This window comes from Daphnia pulex, chromosome 2 (assembly GCF_021134715.1).
Source record: "Daphnia pulex isolate KAP4 chromosome 2, ASM2113471v1".
NCBI lineage: Eukaryota > Metazoa > Arthropoda > Branchiopoda > Diplostraca > Daphniidae > Daphnia > Daphnia pulex.
This window is the reverse complement of record NC_060018.1, coordinates 3,176,691-3,203,946: the sequence shown is the minus strand read 5'-3', so window position 1 is coordinate 3,203,946 and position 27,256 is coordinate 3,176,691. Positions and strand designations below refer to the sequence as shown.

Below are 27,256 nucleotides of genomic sequence, written 5' to 3'. Positions count from 1 at the left end.
TGGTTGTTAGTTCTTCTGTGGCAGCATTAAAATAATTTTTGTTCTTCTGTATGCATTTTAAGGCCACTTTTTACCTGGACTGTGTAACCAACAGTAGATAAACAATTTATTATTAATAAAGAACTATGATTTTGAAAAAATTACTTAAACCCTGATGGGGAACTTGATCACAACAAAATTCTTAAAAACGTGATAAATCGTTAGTCTCCTGGTACTTATTGGCAGATACTACTGTTGCAAGCATCATTGATACAGTGATACTAAATTGCAAGTATCACACCATACTTGCAATTCTGTGCATATAGGAGCACTACAATGAACTCTAGACTGTTCATGGAAGGTTTTTTAAATGCATAGTTGGAGAAAAATATACAATAGTCAATAGGATGTATTTCCGTACTGGATCATTGTACAATCATCATAAGATATTGATACCTATTAAACATTTAAAAATTATATGTATTGTAAAATTATTCACAGTAAATTTTAATTTAATACCAACCAGTGGAATTCACTTATGAAGATGCAGCTTTAGGGTTGTTGGCTGAAATGTAATGGTAGAGAATGACCATCAGGAAGAGTGAAACTCCCAAAACATTGGAAAAGATAGCCAACTGGATATCTGTAATCATTTTCCTGGACAAAAATAAAATAAAAAACACCATATTTTTAAAGTCTTAATTTAATTGCATTTACCTTTTTGAATCAATTCAGTGTACTTAACAAATGCTCTCTCGGAAGGTGCTGTCAGATTGTTAGTGTCAGTCTGTCAGAACTATCGGCCTATCGGAATCGGCCACATAAGCTGACGCACTGCAGACGAAAAAAGCAACGTTGCCGCGAAAACGGGAAAACAAGTGGTAGTCGCCCAATAAATAACGGCGGCTAATTCAATCTGATGGCAAAAGAAATCGAACGACGCATTACGTCATTAGAAAAAAGTTCAATTCCGTTTAAGTTTTGTAATAGATGTGTCAAAGTTATGTATGACTGAGTTTTCCAGGCGATAAAAATAATTCGGAAAGAGTTATTTAGATCACAAAACAACAGACTGAGAGGGTGGCCGTTACAAGGATTCAAACGCAGACAACTGAATATCCCAATGTTGTGTGATTTATTTAATTTATGGTATGTTCCTCCTCATCACCCCTTACAGTAGAAATCATTCAGTAACCTTCTCCTACACGCTCCACCCCATATTTTTCTTTTTCTTTCAGTCGTTGCTGACTCTCTGTTGATCGCGTGATTTATAAGGATAGCGAGAAAACAAGCAAAGGAGGAGGAGCCGAGGAGCTGGCTGAACGCTATTGAGCTCCATCCGTGTGACACGTCTGACATTGTCCCAGTGTGCGCTCGTCATTGCGAGCTAATGGCCCGAGCAGACATGACCCCACCAGCCGAAACCCGTGAATCAATGTCTCTCTCGAATCAAAAGCTTCGTCGGATTATCACTGGCCTTTCACAAAAGAAACCGCCCACATTTCCCTGCAACATGATTAATAACTGTTCCGCTCTCCTTTGACCTTCCTTCTTTCTCCAGTTCACCATAATGGCTCGTCCCCTTTTACAGATGTAGCTCTGCAACTAGATTATGTTTCCCCACTCTTTCTTCTCCTTGATAAAGTCTGGCGTTGACGTTAAACAATTTCCTTTCGATCGAAGATGACGCGCAATAAATGGGGAAAAAGTCTATGATGCACCTCACTTTGATGGTGATAACAGCATTGCCATTCTATTCCTTCCCAAATTTAAGTAGCTGGGACGGTAATCATTTCAATGGTATACTTTTAACGTCGCCAGACGGAAATAAAAATTGATATCAGGAGTTGTCGTATTCAATTCGGAAACCGGAGCTCATAGGAGTGCGCATATAGGCATCACATTATTCGGAGCTACTCTCGTTGCCCTGCCGAATACGATAGGATTTCCCTGGTGACTTTTGACTTTCCCCCCGCAAAGAAAATTTATTTTAACTGTTGTCCTCGCCGTGTAGTGAAAAAGCCTCAGCCTGCAGTCCACGAGTGAATTCAAATCAAGTGTGCGGTATTCCAAAGGATCAAAGAATGAAAAGAAGACAACAACAAAAAGAAAAATAGAACATTCTCTCCGCGAGAATGGCACCCGCACAACCTGATTGGTTGGCTCACACAAAAACACAATTTGGTATCCAATTTGAATTTCGTATTGGCTCATTTCCATCGTTGAACAGTAGAGTGGCACTCTTATTCTTTTACATGGCCAGAATCATTGTCAAACATTTAATGAAGACGTGAACAAAAGTAAAAAGTAAAAAAAAAAAAAAAAAAAATGGTGGAAATGAAAAATAGGTTATTGAAATAAGTTTCAATGGGTATCCAGTTCGAGGAGAACGAAAGATATTAAGGATGACCGGGAAAATCGATTTAGAACCTAAAAATAGAGAAGATCGAGATTCTTGCTCTCCGGGTGAACTTTGCTGCTTATGTAGTTATATTTCAACATGAAATGGAGTGGGACGAGGCTTCGGAGCCGTTTAGATCCACTCGACTTGTTCAGCCGCCGGAAAAAAAGAGAAGAGAACAAGAAGTGAGAGACAGGTTGAATGAAAGTCTTTTAATCAACTTTCGATTCTTCTCGCCCTTGCCGACACTTGACGCTATGCAATACACCGAGGAACAGCAGCAGCAGCGCTCACACACATATACAGGGCGGCCGAATGTGTGAGTGAGGTGAGAGGTACTTGAAGCCTGAACGATTCAATGCCGTCTTCAATTTCGTTTTCTTTTTTTTTGTATACATGTGGAGCAGTGGGTGGAACTGTATTGACGAGGGGGGGGATCTTACACAGCATCCCGCCCCATGTCACGAGTGCTCCCGTTCACGAAGATGAGAGAGAAAGAGAGAGGCGGAATACGTTTCAAATCGCTCGCCTGACCGATTCTCTTTCCTATCCGCACAGAAGAAAGATGGGATAAATACAACCCGGAAGGACAAGCCCGTTGCTTTTTACTGCTGCCAGGGCTCTCTATAGGCTTCTCCTATTCTGCTCGCCATTCTTCACGAGCAGAAAAGTCTGCTACTGGAATTGTCAGTTGAAAGAAGAGTTTCGTAATAAATGGAGCTTACGCATCTGTCGGCAGTTGATAATGAAGCTGTTGGCTCTCTCCAGGCCTATAGAGTATAGACGTTTGTACAGAGGGAACCGTATCAAATACAGAAGCCTCAGCAGTTATGTTATATATGTACCAAGAGATTGCAGCGCTCTTAAAATACGCTCAAATAAGCTTTTTGAGGATGAGGGGGGGGGGGGGGAGATGATGGTCCACATCAAAGAGCCACATTGATCGATTCACGTGATATTACTTTCCCCTCATGCTCTGCGCTTCTTTGACGCTACAGAATGAACGGCATAAATCACAGGTTTTCCTATACACAGCTCAGTCAAAGTAGATTTCAAAATTAATTTCGTATTAAATCCCATGTGGGTGTATTACGTGATATTCAGTATTCTCGCCAACAAGCAATCAAGCCCAAGAACAAGATATTTCAGAGAATTGATCAGCAGACTTGTTATTGGTGCCGTCAAGTTTCCGCATCATGTCCATTTGCATCTTTTAATGAATACGAGGAAAACACTGATAATTTGCTGCGACCGGGGAAGAAAATATATACATGTTAAATCTGAATAGTAAACGAAGAAACATCTTGTTTGGTTGTGATTCTTCGAATCCACTCAATCCCATCAGCGAGGTTACAGAGACAGCCATCAAAGTTATATGAAGGAGTTACAAGTTGAGCAGAGGGGAAACCTAACGAACTCATCAAGCTCGCACAGGTGGCAGTATTCCTTTCCCCCCGTTATTTCGACTGCTAACGATAACAATAATGCAATCATCTGAAAGTCGAAAGTCAGGGAAGCATATGGACGGCACATAAAAGTTAGAGCTAAACACATCAAACGAAACGATTTCAAAGTAAATGTACGCCGTGAGTGAATAAAAAACAATCACAGATAAGGGAAGTGGGGGAGCTACGCGTATATATATATATATATATAACTACTGCCGCCCGAGCATTATACGAGGATTATTGAAGCAATGACCATATAATTCGTCGTCGTCGGCTTATTGGATCACTGTCTGGGCCGTGCTACACGCTTTCCCGATGGTGACATTTGGCGCTGGGCTGCCGCCGGTTAATTGCTGGTGGGCGAGCAACATCAGCGCGAAATGTGCTGTCGTCCAGCAAAAACAAAACTCGAAGGAATATAATAATAAGGAAATCTCGGCGATGCGCATTAGGATTTCTTCGCCTCGATTCTATTACACCGCAGCGCAATATATAGAAGCCCTATACTGTATTTTCTACAAGACTTTTTCTATAATACTCTTTCCTCGTTATATAGGAAGGATACGAAAACAAAACCCCGAACACGGATATCTTTAGAGAAACTGAAAACTAATCGGGCTAACAGTAGATATATTCGGGAATTCCTTTCTTTTTTTTTCCTTCGCTGGCTGATATTATAAGTATATATTGATGGGGGCTCCTGTTGTTGTTGTTATTGGATGACGTCGGGCTCATTTTTCTCCTTCATTCGACTTGCATACCATAGAGTACATCCAGCCAATTGCCAGCAGGACCCAACAACCCGGAAAATTTCCGATTTGGATTCAATCCCGACTGCTGTGCTGCTCCGCTTCGCCTCTTTCCGTCCATTACGTCCATTCTCGTTCGTCCCCGGCCAAGTTTTTTTTTTGTTTGGCAGATTTTTTTTTTACCCTCCTTTACACGGGATATATATGATGCATCGTAACGACGTTACGGAACAATGCATTGCATAATGTATATACGACCTCTCATGCACAGCAGCAGCGCAAAAAACTTTTGCCGTCTCCCACTCGCGCTCTTTGGTTTTTACATTTTATTATTTTCCCAACATCTTTGCCTCATTTTTTGACGGGAGTTGAACATGTCCTCGTTGAACTGCTCGAACCGGAGTCCATTTTTATCAAACGGTAGCCGTCGTCGTTTTACTTCAGACATATAAGAAAGTAGTATCTACTGCAGTATACTGATTACTTATACAATGTAAATGCAAAAGTCGACAAATCTGATAGTCCATAACACGCAGCCATTTGGTAGCCCGAGACTTTTTGCGTTTGATTCGACCTTTTCGTCCTATGTGTGTACACTGTGTCCGTGCGAAGCCTGCGAAATGCGGCGGTAGCGACACATGTTATTATTATTATTATTACCGTTATATTATTCACGTCCTTATGAGCGCGCGGATATATGGACTGCCGTCATCGTCGGCGCTTGCCACAGTTCTTCTTGTTTTATTTCATCGGAAAAGCAGAGCGACTTTTGAGTACGGAATTTATTGCGCTGCGAGCAGAGCTTCTCGCCCGGCGGAGAATCAATACAACAACAACAACAAGGAAAAAGTTGTGGAAGCGTATATCTTAGAGCCAGGCGGTGCTGCTGTGACACGCCAGACTGTGCAAAGGACCTCCCTCTAAAAAGAACAGCGCGCGGCTGTTTTTCTACAGTGTCATTCAATCGGTTACGGCCAAAGATGGAGGGGAGCCCCTTTTTTTTTCTTCTTCTCTCTCCCCTGTTGTAATAACATGGAGCAAAGAAAGTTCCCTTATATAGTAGGAAAAAGGAAATATAAGCGCGGAGCCGGAGAAGAGGCATCTCAAATTCAATGCATGTTCCAGACCAAATCAAACGAGGCTCGACATTTGAATTTCACGCCAAGCTTGCCAAGCAACGGCAGAACCAATCGCCAGGATATTTATCACTTGTCAGCTAGAGGAGGAGGAAAGACAAAAATAATAAATAATAATAGCACACAGCAGTATATATACGTAGTTGGGTTGGAGTGCACAGAGCACACTACGTGGAAAATGTGTGTAAAGAGGCTATGGCAGTAACCGAACGCCGCGCGCAATTCTTGGCAGGCAGAGCAACTCTCGGATCGTTTTTTTTTTTTCTATTTTATAATAAAAGAAAAACACTAGGAAACGAAATTGGAGGAGAAATGCGCCTATATTCGTGGAAGAGCGGAGCAGAAAAGGCCAAAACAAAAAAGTAGTCGTGAGCACGAGAGAAAAAGAGTCCAATCTTTTTTTTTCTTTTTCAGTTTCAAGCCGAGAAGAAATTGGAAGTGGGGAGAGTTAACAGTCTTTTTTTTCACAGGGGCCTCTTCTATATAGCGCACTGTATTTTTTTTCCCCCTTTTCAGAGAGGGGAGAGAGAAACCAAGAAAAAGCGGAGTGGCACGAACCTCTCTCTATCCGCTGGAACGTTTATGATGGAACATGGGAAGAGAGAATGAGCTGGAGCGTGAAATGAAAACGCTAACCTGTTCTATCGAGTTTCGGGGCGCCATCAGGCTGCTCGAATATGAAACTTTTTGATGGTTGGCCCTGGTTTTTCGGTTCAATGACGCAACCATCACACGTTCTCTCCCTCCCCCCTTTTTACTTTATTTTTATTTTTTTCCTTCCCATCGCTTCTTCACTGGTCGATTGTCGATGACGAATGGTCAGGCCCAGCAGAACTTTGAACACCATAAAGTCCCACAGGGGGAGAAGAAAAAAAAAAGGAGTTTCCCTTTAATAGCCGGGCTGTTACATAAGAAACGAATAGATTCGCATCCACAGAGTGCAAATATAAATCCATGCGGATTGCGGGCGTATCTTTCACTTTAGGTTTTCATCAACCATGGCGCTGTAATGTAAACAGCAATTGAGATCTGACGGGTCGGGCTGATTAACAATCAGCTGCTGGCCTCGAAAGCCCTGGAAACAAGTTCTTGTAACCGTAAACAGATGGGGGCCTTTCCGAACCGTGGCAGCTATTCTTTAATCTTTATTATAGGAGAACGTTGAAAATATCTGTAATCATTTTTCTTGAGAGAAAAAGAGAGATGTTGGGTGCGGACCCCAATCTCGGAATCGATCCAACTTGAGAGATTCGTAACGGGTCCCGACACGCTCGATTCCGACTCATTCCCAATTCTCTGGGCTGTTCTCTTTCATTCCGCGTGGATATATTTTTCACCTTCTCGCAACACGCCAGACAGCACCGAATCCCACAGCACCAGCACATGACCTGAAGTGCAGAACTTGCAGCGTACCCAATAGCACTGACAGCTGCTGCTGCTGCTGGGGCCGCGATTGAGGGTCAGCTGACCCCGCACTCGTCTACATTTGTCTCTCTCTTACTTGCGTGGAATAATTCACGCATATGAGCTCCTTTTGGTCATCCCTCAATGGTGTAACTAAATGATGCAAAAAGGAATGCTCGGCGCTGGCTATTGTTTCGACCCATTGCTGGCCCACTGCTTTTAGGTATTGATGTTCCGGCAATTGTCCTTGCAACGATCTTAGGTACGTACGGTCTAGTCGTTCCAGCAGTGCCACGTCCTTCGGCTGCACACGTTCACCTATTGGCCCGATAAATCACGATTGCTACAGACGAGCCGTTGATCACGAATTTCCAAGAATCTCACAGCGCAATGTCCTTTCTCTTTCTCCCAGCGGACCCAGCCTATCATATTTGAAATGGTTCGTGATGTCTGTCTGTCATGTCCATGCACTATATAGCCCCCCACCCAGACTTGTGTAATAGATGGGCTCTATGACCGGACCGGGGGTACCGGGCCCTCATACATCTTCGTTTTCATTCCTTCCGTTTCAATCAAAAGCGAGACACAAACATCGACCGTTTCTCCTACCCTGAAACACCCCAACCCCACTCTACTGCCGACGCTCGTTTTCCTCCCTCCTATTTCTCTCTTGCAGACACAATGTCAAATGCGACTGTTACGTCGTCGCCATGAAAAAAAAGAGGGGCAAAAAAACAAAGAGAATAAAGCAAAAGAAACGACATCAACGTGATGAATGTTTGCCGACCGTATAAACCCCCCAAGCTTTGACGTCGTTCAAAATCGCTTCCGACTCCAAAGTAGTCGGAACTCAGACAGTAAACGAAGAGAGAGAGAAAGAAAGAGAGAGATAAAAGAGAGTGGGCTCATTCAGCAGTTTTGGATGAAATGGATATTATAGGAGCGAGGGCGATGAGAATCCGTGCAGAAACCACACCAAAGCATTATTGCACGACATCCAGCCGAATGCTGGCGGCATGAAGGGACCGGGACCGGGAGAAAAGAAGAAAAAGAAGGTAAGAGAAAAAAATCAAAAATAGAAGGAAAGAAAAAACAAAAAAGGATATCCCAGATGATGACCAGATCATTCCGGTCTACTGCCCATTGGATAGAGAGAGAGAGCTCTGGACGCGGGAGGACTCTCTCCCGCTTGTTTGGCTCGTCGTGACGCTTTGAAAATTCAATTCCAGCAAGTAGACATTTTTTTTTTTCTCTTTCAACAACGTGACACGTGGCAACTTTAGATCAACTGAATATTTGACGAACGCTCGTCTGTCTCCAAGACTTTTTTTTTTTTAAATTTTAATTTGAATGTACGGGAATTCAATTATTCTCGTTGTTCACAAAGCAGTTATGAAGCGTTTGATTAATTAATTCCTTGCCGGCTAATATCAATTCTACATATTTGAAATAATTAAACTATGGTCCTACGGTACAGCCAAACATATTGCTACTAATGCCATTACACGCGCTTATTATTTATGCGCCGTCCCGGATACATGCATGTGTGTTTCTAAAGTGGGCGCCAGCTCAATTTAATGGCGAACAATGCAACAGCTGTTTTATGTCGAGCAATAAAACTTCCAACGTCCACCGTCTGATGTGTACAGGCAGCACGACGTGGTACACCTCGTTCCCGGTGTCCCCCTCTCTCTTACTTCTCCGTTATATTGTGTCGTGTTTGTTTGTTTGCTTTGGTTTACGAGCTATTGGACTGGATGAGACACCAGCTAGTCGATATATTTGGATTCAATGTTTTCCTGCGTGATTCTAGCATTCTACCGGTTGTGTACTATTGCCGCGAGATCACATTCTCCTTCTCCCTGGCAATCTATTATTGAATTGCCAAACGAAAGAAAACAAAAAAGGGCGATCCTTTCAATATTAAATACGTGTTCGCAAATGTTTTATAAATATTACCGAGATTCTCCGAGGTTTAAAAAAATGGATTCAATTGGAGAGGATTGGACGACTTTGTACATTCAGGCAAGGGCAAAGTGGAGTAAGAAGTTGTAGACGAGTTAATAGTTAAATGTACGGCATACACGAAAATGTTGGAAGGAAAGCGCCACGAGAAGAATATTCTTCAACTTTTAAATAACAGGCCGTTTGATGGCAACCAAACTAGGGAAAACGTCAACTTTTCTTATTTTCTAATAAAAAAAAAGGGAAAGAAAAAACCTTGATGGATATAAACCGAACTTTGTAAATGTATAGCGAAGGTCGGCTCTCGTGAATTGGACGATATGCAAAACGCGACTTCCTTTTCGTTGACGCTCTATTAACTCTTTCCTATATTCGAAATGTGATGGCATATTATGTATAGAAAAGATGGCTCTTTTCTCTCGCACACTCACCATTTAGCGAGACGCCCGCCCTGCTCCTTGCGATGGAAAATCTATGTCTATAATATACACTACTTCTCTATGGCAGAGTATATTACGCACTATACACAAGTCGAAAAAGCCATGGCGGGATACATATTTAAGGGGATATAATACCAGCGCCTGCTGATTTGAACCAAGTTTGATTAGCTCCAAGAAGCCCCTGCCCCCTGTAGTGCGTCTTCTAAGTTACAACGCAAGGACCCGAATGCATAATTAGCCATGAGCGGTTAATTTCTTATATGGCCAACGAGAGTGAGAACAGTGTGCAACGAGTACAGTAACTGTGCATCCATATTTTATAGAAGCCTATGGCAAAAGGTCATTGGAGATATGCTAAAGAAATGCAATGCGCAGTTAACGGTCTCGATAAAACATTTCGACATTTCTTTTTTTTTTTTAATTATTCAAACGCACCTGAAACATCAACGTCATGGTTTTTTTTTTAAATTGCCCTCCCTGTTTTTAAGATTACAAAAGTCTCTCCTTGTCATTACGGGGGATTCATTGCCGTATAAAAAGCAATCAGCAGGAGACCTATAGACGTTCACATCAGCACCGGTAGATATAGGCGGACACTGAACCCGTCAATTCATTACAGAGCTAGGGCAAAGAGTACGTATATCTCTGCCTCTTTCCATCGTGCATACAACGAGTCATCACCTTCTACAGCAGTTCGATACACCCTGTTTTGATGCTGAGAGTCTGCCTTCACTCGATTTCAAATATTCTCAAGTCTGGCGTTGTACTACAAAATAATATCAGGGCCATGTCGTGAATGATGCCAGGCCACCGGCCGCCTCCTGTCAGATTTTCAAAACTGAAGCGACACAAAGGAGCAATGTCCTAGACGGCTGCAGCTCTTTTGTCAAAACGAGCTTGTAAAACTTAGTTCGTTGCCGGAGCAGAGAAAGAGAGAGAGAGAGAGCATACAAGAGAGCTAGAGACAAGAGAAACGACGAGTGTGTGTTGTCTAGTTGCCTATTGCAGTTAGACGGAACGCCATGGAGAATAAAGAGAATGGATGGATGGATGGATGGATGGATGGAGTTGAGCTATATATAGCAGTGAAAAGGGTAAAATTACTCAAAAGTTCTTAATTAGACGTTCGACCTTCAGGGTATGGTCTAAAGTTGTTTCTTTTTGTTGTTGCTTTTTTTGTGTGTGTGTGTGTGTGTGTGTGTGTGTGTGTGTGTGTGTGTTGCTCCGTTAGCTTTGATAATATTATAGTTCACGATTTCTTTTTCGAAGAGAGAACGTACTACCGGAGAGGAACAACAATCTAAAGAGAAAAGAAGAGGAGCCATCAGACAACAAAAGGGGGGGAGGGGGAAGCGAGTGGGTGCAGCAGCATCAGAGAACGTGTAAACAATCGAGCTGATGACTATCAGACTCGAGTATCAGCAGCAGAAATAGAAGAAGAGGACCATGGCAACCGGAGTTGTTGTTTTTTTAATGCCTAGAAGGTAGTAGAGATAGGCGTGAGGCACTAAATTATTATAATGAATGAATATTTATAAAAGAAAAAAGAAAAAGAACTGGAGGGGAATACAGAAGGACTGAGTCGAAAGAAGAAATGGCCCTGGGTTATACAAAAGCTTAATTCCTGTCAGCTCTGGCCACCAAAGGAACGGTGACACAGCAGAGGACAAAAGAATATAAGAAGCGAAACAAACCAGGGGACCCACCGTATGGACCAACTGCTGTTTCATCTATTATTAGACAGCGCTTATATTATGTACAGGTTTGACAGATTGAGATTGGCCATGTTTCGTAACAATACAATGAGAGACTTTATTTGTTGGTTTCATTCTATAAATGACTCGGGGCGACTGAATAAATTTCTACTGTCAGCGCCGAGCGAGAGACTTGACGGAAATGGGCACACGACTGCCCTTATTTATTTATTGGTAACTGCAAAACTACATGAATTATTATTTTGTCGTTGCCAGTTATGAGGCAATGTTACATGTTGGGTTGGGGGGCTACGATGACTAATGACGTAAAACTCGGCAATTAAGGAGCGTTGTTACGGTACACGTTACATCCCAGAGTAATTAGACGAAATAGAGGAATAATATGAAAATAAACGGCCTGGCCAACAGTCACATGCACCACCTCACTAAAAAAAAAAGGAAAAAGAAACTAACAGTATATATCCACAGTCGTCCCCTTTTACACAATATACCACCGGAAATGAAGACGAATGGTATAGGGCGCGCGAGCAAAAGAAGAAACAGTCAACAGACTGATTCACTGCGGAGCTCCCGGAGTCGAGGGTAGCGCAAAAGTAATAATAATAATACAATTTATAGAGAGAAAGTGGGCTCGTTATCCCCGGAAAAAGGGGGGGAAAAATAAAAAAATACTGAAGACGGTAAAAAATAAATAATAAATAGATAAATAAGTTACATCACATCTAATGCGCATTACATTTGCCAGACGATATGGTTTCTCTATCCCATTCCCTGGTGACGAAGGTCTTCATCACTTGGGAAAGTGAAGGAGGGAGACGGGAATGGGGATGGAAAAAACGGGAATATTTGTTACGTGTTTTCAAGGCGTTTTTATTTTATTATGGGCTGACATTATATATCAACTATTCAAGAAAATATACGTTTCGATTTTGTCATCCTTTATGCTTCGGGATAAGAAATGACACGTCTCGTCAACAACAACAGCTCGCTGCTCGCATCATAAAGGCGTTCCCCTTTTATACCCCCGAGAAAAAAAAAGCTGAATATAATAAGAAAATATCACTCACTCTGATTAGAATAACGCTAGAGCTGTGGCTGGTTTATAGCCTATAAAAATATATTATTAGGATCTATAGGCGATATAGCATGGGTGTATGACGACGTTTCTTATACTTTTGAACCATTCCACGGCTCTTCTGGTTCCCCTTTTTTTTGTTATTACTATCCACATTCGTGAGGAAATAATTTCGCAATTATCCCGACTTGGATTTCTTTCGTCATTGTGTAGAATATACGTACGAGCATGGAAAAGAAAATCGACAATAGATTTGAAAAGAGGAAGAAAAGAAAAAAACCCGTTCGACAACAAACGGGTTTTCCCACATCCCCGTGATGATGCGTTTACATGAAATCAATTCCAGTATAACCTTATTCCAGCTCCTCGGGTTCTTCAATCAATATATCCGGCGAATCATAGAAAAAATCAAAAAAAGAAAAAAAGTGTGGGGCTATATCGTAAAAGTGGGGAAAACCGAAAAAGAAAGAAAACAAACATTGACTGCTGGCAATATTATTATTATTATAATAGGTTTCTCTTTCAGTTTGATGGATACGCTTCCACGAAATCTATGGCCAACGTGAGAAAGTACTTTATGCGCTGGAATATTCATGTATACTTGAATCTATGCGCTACATTATTTGTATTATAGTTCTAAAGGTACTAGTACACACACACGCCGTGATTTCAATAACAAAACATTGCAAGGAGCATTTATCTATAGATAGAGCTCGTGACTCCCAAGCGCCCCGAGCGCTGTGTGGACTGTGTAAGCCGAATTTCCCATTTAGCGAAAGGGCTGGTTTTTATTTCATTTTAAATTTTTTTTCCCCCGTTGAAAAGTGATGCATACAATAAATAGATAGGAGAATAAGCCCAGACAACTGCGTCATCCAGCCAGCCAGCCAGCCAGCCCAACGAATTTCAATATCTTGTACATTCTCTATTTTTTGCACGTAGAGAATAGAATAGAATATATATTACACATACTCCTTGTACAGCGCAGAATATCATCTACATATTGTACTATAGTATACGTATATGGATGCACACTATACAGTTCGCATAAATATACATCCGGCCATGTAAGTCTGTGTATACGTACAAAGAGCTAATAGCTCTTAAGTTTTCTCCCTTCACAAAAAATAAAGAAGTGAAAAATTTGGATATCCATAGCAATTGAAGGACTGACTCCTGTAACATACCAAAACAGCCAGGAGGGGGGTCCTCATGGGAAAGAAAGTCGATTCAATGTTCCACAGAAAAAAAATTATAATAATAACTAAGCAGTATGAATAGGAAAAAAAAATGTAATGTGTACAGTAGACCTATAAGAGGACAAGTGACAAACTTGCCATTCAAATTTTTGTAGGTCAATGTTGAACCGAATCAAAAGATTTTTTTTTCGAAAGGAAATCAAATTTGAGCCGAGTCAGAATTCCATGGAAATCGGAATGATGAATGTGTTACTTTCGTTTTATTGATTCGCTCTGCCAAGGGGCGTCCGATATATTTTGTCAAAAAGGGCGTGGAGGGGAGAGACACGAATTCAGAGCCAAATTTTAAATCCCAAAAAGGAAAAAAAAAAAAAATCACGAGGGGAAATAAAAGAGACAAGTCAACGATCGTCGAGTGAGTGAAAGAGCAATGCGACATGACAAATACACACTCCAAAAATAAGCCAGAAATAGTGATTTTCCTTCCCTATTTTCGTCCTGCATGTGATGCGCCAGTGCTAAAGGATCAAATGTAATCAAAGTGTAATCATAATAATATTTCCCAGAGAGAAAGAGAGAAGGGCTAAAGGGCTTCGATTATTGTCTAGATGAAATAAACCAGATGATGCGGGGGAGGTCCAGTCAGAAAATAGACCAAACAAGAAATGGAAGTAGAGTGGCTGTTTGCCGTATCAGCAAAGTTCCCTCTTTTCCTTTAGACATCACACACCAAAACCATCGACCGTATATATTATAAAAATACACGACCCCGAGTATTATATTTTTTTTTATTATGTATTATAAGAAGGAGGGGGGAGGAGGAGGGGGAAGACAGGAGCGCGTGCAGAACAAACACGCCACCACCAAAGGCGGAGCTAGTGGGGAAGGCAATTACGCGTAATCATATTGATGCAACCCCATCACTACTATATACCCGACTAGCACCACCCTATTCTTCCTAGCCGGTCTAATGTAATACTGGAACACAGGCACAGTTCTCTCTGCTTTCCCCCCACCCCCACAGAAAAAAAAAACAACCCAGAAAAGATTTAGAGAGGCCAAAAGAATATAATATAACAATAACACACGAATATGGAATCTAAAAGGTCGTTTCAGCCCAACTGCAGTATGGCCAGCAGTTGCTGCCAATAGATATATATACCAACGATTCAGTGAATAGGGCGAGCAAGGGAGGGATAACAAAAAAAAGGAACTGATGCTGGGCGACTGCTGTATCAGTGTCGACAATATTGTTTTTTAAGTAGGCCGCCTATATTCTCTACTTTGAATATATACAGAGAGAGAGAAAAAAAAGGGTCTCCCCTCCGACGCAAAATAACATATTTTCTCTGTGTGACATGATGCGCGGGGGCGGTGGCTTGACATTGATGGGCATTCGAGTCGCTTCCATCCAATTCATTTCCCCGATGAATACTTTGATGTAAATAAAGAGCCAAGAAGGAAAAATATAATAAAAAAAAGAAATGGTCTTTCCTATAAGCGAGCCAATATCAATAGGGAGAAAAGTCCAAAATGAAAAAGTAAAGAAAAGTTGGGAACCGATCCACGTGCAAAGAAAAATTCAGGCAATCGGACGACCCGGTGCAATATTTCTACTACACACTGCAGAGACTATTTACCACTAATACTTGAATATGTATGTATGTATGTAGGCCATGGCTGAGGAAGAAATCGAAAAAAGGCGGACCATGTGTGTCTAAAATATAAGACAACGTGAGCAGGACTGAAAGAGGCGGATGATGAGAGCGAGGCAGAAGAAGCATTGATTGCTCTTGCGTCGATAGATATTACTATACGACCGGTATACTGCCTATACAAAGTAGGCACTATATGGCGTATTATATTTATAGTGGATGCGTCAGAGCCAGTGGAGCATGCACCAATATATACAAGTCTGTTTTTCTTCTTCTTCTTTTCCCATGTTTAATGAAAGCAGAGAAAAGGGACTCGCAATCCTCTTCTTCTTATTCGCTTGCTCCTTCACCGTTTTTCTACTTGTCTTTTTCCCATAAAAATGGCGCATAGTAGTTTGTTGCCTCTTCATCATCTCTCTCTGCTCGTTTATTCTTTTCATCCGCGTCCTACTAACGGCAAATATTACCTCATTAAGTAGCTACATATGGGTAATAAGATGCCTGTGATATATGTGCAGTGTGCACCAACTGGCACGTCTTCAAGCACAGACCGACTACTAACAGTCTAATAAGACGTACACTGGGGTAACCTGAGTGGCTATTTGCCAGGCACAAAAAGAGAAGAAATGCCCGGATGTAACCCCATCGAGCGACGCGGTTACAATATTTCCCCCCGTTTCGTCGATACTCCCGACATGTTTGCGCGCCGTGCCTTTGCCTATTACTCGGCCCAAAGGGTGGGGTGACCTACCTCGAATTCAATGAATTTCTGAACACAACAACACACGCCATGACATGTATAGCCCAGCAGTGGCAACAGTCCATTACCTGGCGCCCGCCATTGCATAATTAAAGCATTTACGGGCTAACAAGTTACCGACAGCCAAACCACTCGGAGGAGCCCGAGTCTCCTTTAAATGCTGCCTGCTAGCTCCTATCCGGGGGGGAACCGTAGGCTCCTTATCTGCCACTCGGAATCGATCAGCGGGATACCAGGCGTATATTATTCCCACTACTATATCCTCTCCTGCCTTTCGAGATTCTCTCCCTCTCTAGTCTCTGCTCGGTTCCTTGTTTCATCTCGTCGTTGGCTGCCGTCTCGTAAAAAGAGAAACTTTTGGCGGCCGCCTCAACATGGTCGGCCGGAGCAAACCGGCTGCTCACACAACAACAGGCGCTAGAGCTGCACAGCTCGTCTTCCACGCGCGCCTTGCCCAATTTCCCGTTCATAATGCAACTCGGATGGTATTAGCCATGCAGCGCCAGCCAAAAAATCATCTTCAACGTAATCGCTGGTAAACAGCCAGTGTTATTCTCGTCTATCAATGATAGAACGACCGAGGGCTACAGTCTACAGAGAGAGAGAGAAGAAGAAGAAGAGGAGCCAATCGGGAGACGGATAGGGGCTTTTCTTTTTTCTTTTCAGAGCTGTTCAACATCTCTCGCGTGATATCCATCATCATCATTTATGCAGACAACCTATAGTGCAGACTGCCTACGACGCAGCTAAATCAAAGGGAGAAAAGAAAGAAAAAGAAAAAGTAGTACACATCCAAAGCTGCTGAACCTTTTTTCCCTTCTTTCATTATTATTCCCCTATAAATGTTTCGTATGAAATCGACCACTTCTTTTTTCCTCTTCTTCTTCTTCCCCTGCGTCAGTAGTCTAGTAAGGGGGGGAGCGACGACGAGTGCTGCCTAAGAGATACGAGAGTGTTCCAGCTGTTGCCCCGGCAGCCGAAAAACTCTAATATATTCCTCGTTCCATTCAAGTTGCGACGCAAAAGAAGGCGCGACTCTTAATTGCAGTTATTTTTTTCTCCCCCCTTTTTCCCGAAAAGAATAACAATAAGGCATTATGCACAAACACACGTTAGACGTTTCACGTTTTTAGCCAGCTCTTTTCACATAGTACATGTAGCCCCTTCTCTCCGTGTGTGTGTTTTTGTATATTCGTGGTTTTTTGTGCGCTTTATATGGCGATGGTGAACGACCGTTACGCGGTAACCCCAAGATTATTTTTTTTTGCTTCTTTTTCGGTTGTTGTCTCTCTTCTTTTTATAATAGGAAGGACAGAAAAAAGGGCTTTTTTTTTGCTGCAGTTTGTATGAGGTCGGTCGGTCGTCGCTTTCCCCCCCATCGATCGAATAAACGGCCAGAGCGAACGCCAGCAGCTGAATGCTGTATGTATACGCTCCCTTGTAGGCTGCAGAGCCTTTAGAATGTGTCTAGATGGGCTAGCGCTAGCCTAGACACATTCTGTGTGTGTACAGCGACGTCGACAGAGATTTATAGGTGGGGTGGAGGGACATTTGGCATTAACCGGCGCAGAACGGACAGACGGGGGACGACGAGACATTTCAAACGTCACGGCAAACCCGTTCGTTCTTTTTCTCTCTCTCAAAAAAGGGAAGAATAAAAACACACACACACACATCTCTAGAAAAGGTCATTTGAATAGAGCAGAAATCAGCAAGAAAAAGGAGAAACGTGTGGGCGCTCGTAAAATGGAAGAGGGGGAAAAGAAGACGGCCGTCACGCATAACGCGCAGTTTCAATTGTGTCAGCATCGCGAGGTGTATATTTCACGGGGCGACGGACGCGTGAATATCAAACTGCGGTCAGCTGATTTGTTATTTCCCCCTTTTTTTTTCTTTATTTCTTTCTCCCCCCTGAAATAAAATAAATCTTGACGGCAGCCAAGCCAAATAGAGTAGAAAAAAGAAGAAGAAGAAGAAGAAGAAGAAGACGGGAGAGAGGGAGCGCGCGTGGCCCGCATCGACCGATTCAAGTTGAAAGGTTTTCCCGAGCCCATCGGCGTCAATACAAACAGCGCTTGGCGTGTAACACGTTCTCTCTCTCTCTCTCCTCCTTAACCAGCAACACTACTACCACTACTGCTATATAGTGCTGCTGCATCATTATGCAAACAGCCAGCAGAGCAGAGAGATGAGGAGCTCCACGAGTCGGAAAGTGGAACCGTCAGCGCGTTCCACGTCCGTTCGCCGCGCGTCTATTCAAGCGCTCAAACATCGCCATCGCGTACAGTACAGTCATCCACTGTGCCGTTGTGCGTTGCATCAAAGAGGGAAAAAATAAAGAGAGAGAGAGGGGGGGGGGAAGAGAGAAAAGAACCAAATAGTCTGAGAGGAGAACTAAACATGCGGCTCAAGACTATATATGCAGGGGGGTTACACACACACACTATGCTAGTAGTATATGTACAGGCTATAGTACAGTGTGTGGTATGGCGGCTCAGACACTTTAGCGACCGTTGGACCATCTGTCGTATCGGGACCACCCAAATCAACCGCACAGGGAGAAGAAAAACACGGGCGTGAATCATTGGCTTTGGCGGGGAAAAAAAGAAAAGATGAACGGCGTTCAAAAAAGCGCTACAGGGCTCTTTTCGAATACACATCGCGTTTGGTATTTGAATAAGAAGCGGCGCATTTCATATTCGATAAAGAAAAAGATAAACAACAAAAATGAATGACCGGTTCTTTAGATTTCAGAAATATTTCGACCAAGGTCCGGAGAAATCATCCGCATCGCTGAACTTGGGAGCCAATTGGTTTTGAACCGTTTCGAGGGGCGGTAGTAAAAAACTGAATTGTATTAGAACAATTTCGACGCTATTTAAGCGAAAAAAAAAAGTTACTAAGGAATAACATACGTGACTCTATTGCCATTTTCCCTCCAAAGGCATCGTGAAACGATGACCGGTTGAAAGACAATGCAGACGAGAGAATCCATGATCAGAGCTGGATTTTAAAAAAAGAAAGGAAAAAAAAAAGAGTTCCGCTCAAAAATCAAATCAAAAGGAAGCGGATGCGAATTTCTTGCTCCGTTTTCCGTCGAGTTGGCGCAAATCAAGTCACCCTGCGCTGTGTGCGGATGAATACCTCCGCGAACGCAGGAAAGAGAGAGAGAGAAAAGTTTAGACGTATACAAATCCCTATTAATGAGGACGCCGACGTCGGGGGGCGGATCAAGAAAACAGCGATTTTCCATGTGTGTGTGTGTGTTCTCCTCCCTTTGCGTATCAAAGAGATCGTTCTCCTCCTCCCGTTTTAATGATCCAGCCACCCCGGATTTCACACGTCAGCCCATTCCTGCGTGATCCTCTTTTTCTTTTGGAGCATCCAAGGAAACACAACAACAAACAACGTCTCAGACAGGCAAATAACAACAGCATCGACCCCCCTCCTATATACCACCAAGCACACTACTGTTACCTTCGTTAACGCTGTATGGGGGCCATCATTATTGCACAAGATTCTCTCCAGTGGCGGATCGTTTTCACCCAGAGGTTTTGAATACAATTTCCCGGCGTACAGGACAACCTTGGACGCTTATTGTGCTGACACTTTTTGCTCGGCATTCAATTATTGACGCCAACTCATCCGGAATCCAATATCTCCGGATCTTTTTGTCTCAACAAGAATTTGATTGACGTCTAGCATTTCAAATTTTTTTCCTCGAAGTTGTTGAGAGGCAAACCAATTAGATTAACGAGCCCGTCATTTTTTCGAGTGGTCAACGTCGAGTTGTTGTTGAGTAAAAAAAAAACGCCGCAAATTAAGGGCGGCGCCTTTTTCTCAACATTTTCGACACGAGTTTTTCACGACGCTCGACAGATGACTCTGCGTCGTGGGGGAAATCCCCTACCGCTCCCGTCACGCGATTGGGGAGAGGGGGGGGGCAGTTGCGTCAAATTTTCTGATGGCCAAATGATTTTACCATCCGTCCCTTTTGGCACTGTCACCGACGGTTCTCTCCCAACGTGGGCGTTTCATTAGCGGTCGTTACCGAGTTACATGACTGATGACGTTTGCTGCCATCGGGAGGGAGTCGTCATTTACGAGGGCAAGAACGGAAGAGAGAAGAAGAGTCGAATCATAAGCGAATGCCATAAAAGAGAACTCTGTTGTTTAGTAGTGGCAAGTGTGTAGCAGCGCATACGGAGAGAAGTCTTCTCTCTGATGGCGCGGATATGCACCAGTTGTGTGTAATACAGTTTTCACAGTCTGCGCTGTTGTGGACGTGCATTTCACTCCGATCGCCGATTGGATGCAACTCGGGGAGATGAAGGGGTCCGCTGATTGCATCGCCCGCTAACGAGTGACCGTCCGTCCGTTCGTTTTCCCCCCTTGATCCGGGCAAGGTGCAGCGAACCCCAGCATAATAATGATTTCGTCGTGAATAATATACATCTATACTCTATAGCGAAGAAAAATAAAATAAAATAAAATATAAAAAGGTGTCGAGAGAAGAAGAGAAACGGGCGGTTGACCTTCCCCCGGTCTCCCGTCGTTCTCTCAAGTTTTTTTTTTCCTACTTTTTTTTTACGATAGCGATAAAATCATCGGACACGTTGGAAGAAGAAAAAAAAAACAGGGGCGGATGCTCGAAAAACTATCGGCAGAACTGGCGGAGAGAGAAAAAGTAACAGTTGACTGCACGCCGTTGATTCTGAAATGCGCTGTTGTCGTTCTGCCCTTCAACGTGATCGACCGAGCAGAGAGCAAACTACATACACATAGACACAGTAGCTTATTCTATCGCCGTTTTCTTTTAATAGGAAAAAAAAAAGTCACATAAAAAGAGAATATCCAAAAGACGAATTTTAAAACACAAAAAAATAATACAATTTCAAGTTATTTGTTGGAATTTTTTTTCCCCTTGTTATATACAGGGAGATCAACCGTCACCCCATTGTTTGTGAATGATGATGAAAGTTTTGGAGTTTGTTGGGCCGTCCCTGGGATAATAAATAATAATAATAATAATAAAAAATAAAAAAAGGATCCCTTCGTCACGTTCGGCTTCATGCCGATTATACTCCACAATCTATTACGTTCGCCATCCGACAATTGGGGAATCCTGGTCTTTTCTTCTTCTATTTCTTAATTTCTACTTCTTTTTTTTCTTTCTTTTTTACTTCTTTTGCTTCAATTTACTCTCGAGTCTTTCTTTAAAAAAATGTTTGGCCTGTCCACCACACCGTGCACCAAGGGCGGACGAAAGAAGTGAAAGACGCCCATCCTAAATCTATTTTCCTTTTGACTAGAGAGAGAGAGAGAAAAGAAGAACAACAAATTCCAGCACCTTTTGTATACATACATATATCCCCCCCCCTCTCCCTCTCTCTTTCTCTCTCTACACAAAAAAAAAAAAAATCGGTTTCGAAAACATGGCGGAGAGTAACTTGGATACTTTCGTTCGAAATCAGATGGGCTGGAAATCCCTTCCTGACATTTGTTTCGTGTCCGATTCTCTTTCTTTGTATAAGTAGAAAAAAAGGCCTCGCTATAAGAAGTTGGAAGGTCCTATTGAAACGGAGACGGAGAGTCGGGCAGCGATGGATTGAAGGTATTTATAGCGAGAGAACAAATAGGCGAAGGTCTCCCCCCTCAATAAATACTGTTATAATAACACACACACACACACACACACATTCATTGTGAGTCGATAGGACACATCTTGTTTGCTGTTGTGTTGAAGAAAAAATAAAGGTCTCGCTTTCGGTTTGTTCGCCTAGCTTCTACTCGTCTATCGTTTTTTTTCTTTCTGCTGGGTAATTATTCACGCGGAGAAGGAGAGCGGTAAAGCCGAGAAGAAACTTGGCACACACGGATTGCGGGTGTGTGTCTGACACGGCGGAAGGAGTGATGCGTGATGGTGGGTGGTGGTGTTGGTGGTGTTGGTGATGTTGCGGATGGCGGCGAAACGACTATAAGATGGGGCCGGTCCACGGACACTTGCTCAACATTTGCCAAGGCAGACGTTGGAAGTTGTAGCGTGATTTTTTTTTTGTTTTTTTTTTGTTTTTTTTACATTTTACAAATGGCCTTTTCTATCCTCCCCATTCTTTTCTTTCCTTGACTGGTCGTTTGTGGTCGTCGTTTGCCAGCGTGATTCACGTCCGGATATCTATGCTACATTATTACAAGACTATAGACCGACATTAAGCACCCAGAACGGCGATTCCTTTTGGCCCAAATAGCCTGGTGAATAAAAACAAACCCCAGCAAATCTCAAACAGAGGAAATGGCATAAAAGCATCACGCACAGACATCTAGCTCCTCTCTTCAGAAAAGTACCCCCGCCAGCTAAAGCCTCGACAGAAAACGATCTGCATGATGATGATGATAATGCTTCTTTGTCGCGTTTTGTTGCTATACTGCTCCTATGCTACTATTACCGATGATGATGATGATGATGATACCACTGCCTGTAGGACTCTGACTGCTGCTGCTGCTGCTGCTCATGATGCTTCGGGATGCATCCAACTGTGTCAGAAGGTGTCGTCAAGCGGACCAAAAGTACCCGGATGAAACTCTCTCTCTCTCTCTCTCTTCCCAAGCTTTGGTTCTTGCCCAGATAGGAGTTGAGAGCTTATATAATAACATATATGTGTGTGTGTGTCTTTCGTGCCTATTATAAATCCAAGCTTCCATCGCTGACTTGGTCATAATTTCGCCTTAAAACTTTTTCGGGAGTTATTTCAAATTTATTTGGTTGCGCAAGCGGAGAGGAAAACATTTTTCGTATTATCAACAAAATCAAAAAGAAAAAGTTCATTAACGGCCGGCGGGGAGAGACATATCCGCATTTTATCCTTGAAGAAATCGAAATAATCGATGATTATGCTACTGACATTATACCCCATGCAGCGCCGCCAAGGTTATGAACGCAATGATACATAAAAAGGTGTAATTACTGTAAAGGAGATTTTCACTTGACTGCCATTTCATTTCTTCTATCGACACCCTTGTTTTGTTTTGTTTTTTTATTTTGTTTCCAACTGTGATGATTCCGCACGATGAATATCTCCGGCAGATAACGTTGACGGGCCGGGTGCCGCGCATTCGGCCGCAGGCCCAAACCCCGCCAGGCCCGTCCTCTCTCCGTCTACCTATCCATTTGTGCAACTTATTGATTGCAATGTGTGGGTGAACGCCTGACGGGACAGACAGGCAGACAGACGATAATCCATGGAAACGGACGACGTGTTCCCTTAATGGTGCTGTTCTTTTCCTTTTCGATTGGTGTACATTTTGCCTACGCGAAAACATTCAAGTGACTCGCCTATACAACGGGTGGGAGAGAGTTTTGATTATTACTCAAGGTCTCACGAGCGGCAGACAGCGGTACACGCAGCATGTGTACAGTTTTTCACGTAGTGCACGACAAGGAGGACGCGTTCATATTTATGCCACCGGGCAGAGTGTTTGTCTTTTTCCTTGTCTCGCATCGGCTTCCAACATATTCCTGTAACGTCCAATCCAGCAGCAGCAGCCAGCGCCACTCCAGTCACTACGTTTTGTCCCTTATTGTCTTGTCTATTTCTTATTATTATTCTTTTGCCTCCTGGACTGCTGCCATCGACTGTTGTCTCGATTCGAGTACATCAATATTTACAACCTCGGCACGAAGAGACGCATACACAGTCGGCCCTATCAAAGTCCTAAGTTGCGGTACACAGGTACCGACTATGAAATAGGTAGCGCCATCTTGGCGGCCATGAAAGCAAATGAAACTGTACACTTACAATCCGATAAAAGGAACCGAAGAAAAAATCCGAAATAACACGAAAAACACATCCCGAAAGGAGGAAAAGATAAAAAACAAAAAGAAGAAAAAAAAAAGCCAAAAGGAAAAACCGGTCGGGACCGGTGTCGCAACTCAAACGCCCTCATCATCATAATCAATATGTATTAATACTTTTTAAGGCGTGCACACAACAGCGATTGCCGACTGATACGTCACAGACGCAACACATTTATTCGCTCCCTCGGGCGCAATTACCTATGCCTTTTCTTTCTTGAAAAAAAAAACTCAAAAATAACAATAAAACAAAAAGGAAACGAATCGAAAAACAGTGGGGGCAAAAAATAAAAGCTGTGAAAGGAAAGTAGCTTAATTGATGAAACAGCAGATTATAGCGCGACCAACCGATGGTTTATGTAAAGGAATCAACAACAACCAAAACAGAAATAGGAATCACTGCGGAGAGGCTCTCGGAATAAGAACGAAGCGCATAGGATGAATAGAAAGTGCTGTGCTGCACGGGGTAGATGGGGGGTCATTTAAAGAAGGAAAAAAAATAAGAAAAAAAAAACGGTTCCACAAAATGTGAGGCTGCGAGCCGAAGAGAGAAGTTTTCCAACCGCATGAAACCATGACTGGCGTTCAAGGTGTAGTTCACCTTGAACACCTATAAGCAGCGCCATACTTGGCAGCTGAAAATGATTGTTGAAAAGAAGAAGAAGAAAATGGTCCTTGTATATATGTATACAGCGAGCCGGCAATGGCCATGTTTACGCGCTGTCATTAGCCACCAGCAGTGCTTTAAACAATTGAAAATAGGCTTTCAATCAGCGCATAACCAAAAAAAAAGAAAAGTGAGCAAGAGTACGTATTATTTCACCCGGCATTCTTGCCTTCAACCGTGCAGACAAAATAATCTATTCGCTGCTGATGGTCGACTGAATAATTCTCCCAACGCACAAAGCTTTTAAAAAAATCTATCAAGAATCAGATATCCGGTGAGTATGTAGAAGAATTACTATACAGACGGTTTTTATTAAAAGGAAAATAAAAAAAAGTTTCTCAAAAAGATTTTTCTTTTTCCAAGCAAGATTTGAAACGACCTTGTTTCCATGACATGTGTGTGCTGAATTAGATAGACAGGACATAATAATAATAAGTGGCAAAGGAACACAACAACAAAAAAGTTGAAATGACCAGCAAAAAAAAAAATAAACAAGTGCCAGCGTATCATTTCAGAATTATTGGGGAGAGCCGGAGAATTCGTATTACGTGCTGTGTCTTTTAGCTAGGTCCTCGACGACCAAGACAGAAGACTAATCTCGTCCCCCCCCCCTCTATGAAGGTGGTGGTTAAATCAAGACTTGTAACGAAGGAGGATGGCTTATTCCTATCGTTTGATTCATGCCGTATGTGCATTAAAGAGAAAAACCTGCTGTTGCTAGGACAGTGATAATGGGAACCTGTCGTGGCCACAGTTGTGTGATAATGAGCAACAAGTCCAGGGTAAACGACACCATGCCTCTTTTTCCAAAAGCCGGAGTGCTTCATGACCATTTTTTGTTTGGCCGTACGGGAATAACAGGTCGTTCTTCTATAATCATTTCTTCTCTCTAATTTTTCAAGACAAAAACCAACAAACGTCGGAGGGGGGACAAATTATAAAATTGTATTTTTTTTTTGTTGGATATTCCATATCCAGCGATTTGCTTATTGTTGCCTGACCGGAAATACGGCTACACAGAATGAAGGACGACGTTGTCTCTTTCTCTTTCTCTTTCTCTCTCTCTCTCTGTGGGTATGTGTCCCACGTGTTTGTTTCACAACAGCGGCACAGACACACACAAAAAAGAAAAATGAAACGCAAAGCATGTGAATTTTTTTCTTCTTCTTCTTCTTCTTCTTTGGAACCTCGTCCAAAAACTAGCGAAACATGATGGATTCTCTAAATTACGATTGTGAAATCACAAATGCTTTATTGCTTCGACCACATCGTTCGCGAAGGAGGAAAGGCAAGGAAAAATACGTGCCGTGATTATGATCGTGCATCAAAGTTGTTGTAGCATTATAGAACGGTCGATAGATTTTTTTTTTCTGTCTTGTTGTTGTGTGGTTCTCCCTAGCACCACGCGATGTTTAACAGACCCAACTGCAAGACGAACGAATACAAACCGGTAAGTTTCCTTTATTATTTCTTACAGAATTTCTGTTTTTTTTTCCTCCTCCATTCTTTCAGATCTTCGATCAAAAACCGAACGGCAACATAAGTGAAGGAAGTTAAAAAAGAAATAATAATAATAAGACGAGAAAGAACAAAAAAAAAAGAAAAATAGATTCGATCTAACGAGATTGCTTTACGGCTGCATTCCGTCTGCTCGTCAAGGCGAATCTAATCGTTATTCCCAATTTGTTGTTTTCGCTATTATTTCTTTCTCCACTGGAGGGAGGAGGAACTCTATGCCCGCGTGAATACCGGCGCAGAACCGAAAGGGAGGACGTTTGATCCCCATCGTTAAAGTATTCGCCAATTCATTTCTCATCCTCCATTTCCACCTTTTCGGCTGGGGTGTTCGCTGTGGCGTAGACACACGTCAGGGAAGATGCCATAGGTGCAAAAGTCAGTGTTTATTCTGACGAGGCTTATTGCATCTTCCTTCGTTTCTTTTTTCTCTCGATTGCTTACCGTACGAGTCTGTTGGCCGGCGTCGTTTGTTGTAGTACGTTGCGGGTACTTGTCGTGAAATCAGATTGACTTTGCGCCGCCCTTTCATTTGGACGGCGCCCAAGGATAGACGTGCCGCATCTCGAAACGATTCAGACGAAAAGACTCGACTCAAATTTACAGAATTGCCTATTTCTCGTTTCAGAAAAACCTCAACGGGTTAATTAGGTTCAAAACGATAACGGCAAATTAAATCCCATGCAAGCGCCGAAAAAAAAACTCGGCCCAATAAATCGCTCAATAAATTCAAATTCAAGAGAGCAATTGCGTGATAGTAAAGCCCCACTTAAAGCAAAGTCAGACAGCCGTTATTCTCGAGTAGCAACAGCAAACCATGGACATCGGCACGGTATAGTGCATAGGTACCATATCGACTAGATACACAAGCAAAAGGGAGAAGAAAAAAGGAAGCGGAACAAACAGTCAGCGGTAATTCACTCAAAAGTAAACAGCTTTCAAAGTCTTGTTTAAAAAGAGATTGGCTTTATTCGGAATGGTGACTTGGTGAGTCCCCGGCTGTTACGTAGCTCTCAGAAGGAGGGCAGGGGAAGAAAAAGGAAGAGGAAAAGGTTCAGCGAGCAATTTGCATCGACTTTTTCTTGGAAAGTGAAAAATCCCTTACCCCCAGAGTCCTCGAGAGATAGAGAGAGAAAAGAAAAGTTAAATTCTATTAACACAAACCCTTTGAATGAAAAGTCCTTTTTTTTAACTGAAATAAAAAAAAAAAACAAGAAAAAGCCAAAAGGAGTGCTTTCTTTTTGTCGTTCATTTTTTGTGTGTAAGAAAAAAGGCAAAGAAATGTTTTTTTTACCT

The 27,256-nt window shown here is 42.5% G+C and overlaps 1 long non-coding RNA gene across 3 annotated transcripts in view; it reads right to left on the bottom strand.

Annotated features, from left to right (window-relative positions):
* Positions 1–370: 370 nt before the first annotated feature.
* The window catches only part of LOC124188383, a 77,081-nt gene continuing 50,195 nt past the window's right edge, over positions 371–27,256 (bottom strand). For 2 of the 3 annotated variants that reach the window (XR_006872343.1, XR_006872345.1), the window contains 3 exons: positions 697–895; positions 503–636; positions 371–435 (listed from right to left, as the gene is read on the bottom strand). This is a non-coding gene — a long non-coding RNA (uncharacterized LOC124188383). Of the gene's footprint in view, positions 436–498; positions 637–696; positions 896–27,256 lie in introns of all 3 variants that reach the window. The other variant, XR_006872344.1, reaches the window with a different exon arrangement.